At 34.1% G+C, this 1,510-nt stretch overlaps 1 non-coding gene across 1 annotated transcript; it reads left to right on the forward strand.

The window, feature by feature from the left end:
- The first annotated feature begins 277 nt into the window (after window positions 1–277).
- LOC112704427 (small nucleolar RNA R71) lies at window positions 278–384 on the forward strand. The gene has a single exon (XR_003155052.1). It is a non-coding gene; the product is annotated as a small nucleolar RNA R71 (small nucleolar RNA).
- The last annotated feature ends 1,126 nt before the right edge of the window (window positions 385–1,510 follow it).

Consider the following 1,510-nt stretch of genomic DNA (forward strand, 5'->3'; position numbering starts at 1 on the left):
ATCATGTTGACTTGCTGAGTCAACACTTTGTTCTAAGCCAATATGGCATTCAGAGCATCAATTTCAAGAACTCCCTTCCTCTGAGGCGTCCCATTATTCACAGAATTCCTCTCAGAAGTGTACATGAATTGGTTATTTGCAACCATGTCAATAAGTTCTTGAGCTTCTGCAGGCGTTTTCTTTAGGTGAATGGATCCACCTGCAGAAATGGTCCAATGACATCTTGGAAAACTCAGATAGACCATAATAGAATATATCTATTATGGTCCATTCTGAAAACATGTCAGAAGGACATTTTTTGGTCATTTGCTTGTATCTTTCCCAAGCTTCATAAAGGGATTCACCATCTTTTTGCTTGAAGGTCTGAACATCCACTCTAATCTTGTTCAGCTTTTGAGGAGGAAAAAATTTACCCAAGAAGGCCATGACCAGCTTATCCCAGGAGTCCAGGCTATCTTTAGGTTGTGAGTCCAACCATGTTCTAGCTCTGTCTCTTACAGCAAAAGGGAAAAGCATGAGCCTGTAGACTTCAGGATCTACTCCATTAGTCTTAACAGTCTTACAGATCTGCAAGAACTCAGTTAAAAACTGGTAAGGATCTTCAGATGGAAGTCCATGAAACTTGCAATTCTGTTGCATTAGAGCAACTAGTTGAGGTTTCAGCTCAAAATTGTTTGCTCCAATAGCAGGGATTGAGATGCTTCTTCCATCAAACTTGGACGTGGGTTTAGTAAAATCACCAAGCATCCTCCTTGCATTATTGTTGTTGGGTTTGGCTGCCATCTCCTTTTCTTGTTCGAAAATTTCAGAAAGATTGTCTCTGGATTGTTGTAATTTAGCTTCTCTTAGTTTCCTCTTCAGAGTCCTTTCAGGTTCAGGATCAGCTTCAACAAGAATGCCCTTTTTCTTGTTCCTGCTCACATGAGAAAGAAGAGAACAGGAAAAAGAAGAGGAATCCTCTATGTCACAGTAAAGAGGTTCCTTATTATTAGTAGAAGAAGAAAGGGGATAAGGATTAAGAAGAAGGAATAATCCAAACACAAGGGTGATGATAGAGGTAGTGATTTGAGATGAAGAGAAGTGTTAGTGAATGAATAAATAAATAGAATAAGATGAGAGAGGGAGAAATTGTCGAAAATAGTTTGAAAAAGTAGTTAGTGATTTTCGAAAATTAAAGGTGAAATAAAATTAAAATTAAAATTAAAAATTTAAAACAATTAATTAATTAAAAAGAATTTTTGAAAAAGCGGGAGGTATTTTCGAAAATTAGAGAGGGAAAAGTAGTTAGGTGGTTTTGAAAAAGATAAGAAACAAACAAAAAGTTAATTAGTTAGTTGAAAAAGATATTACAATCAAATTTGAAAAGATAAGAAGATAAGAAGTTGGATAAGATATTTTGAAATCAAATTTTTGAAAAAGATAAAATTTTGAAAAGGATATGATATAAAATATATGATAAAAAAGATATAGTTGAAAAGATTTAATTTTTAAAATTAAAATTAATTACTTA

This window comes from Arachis hypogaea, chromosome 7, assembly GCF_003086295.3.
Source record: "Arachis hypogaea cultivar Tifrunner chromosome 7, arahy.Tifrunner.gnm2.J5K5, whole genome shotgun sequence".
NCBI classification, from domain to species: Eukaryota; Viridiplantae; Streptophyta; class Magnoliopsida; order Fabales; family Fabaceae; genus Arachis; species Arachis hypogaea.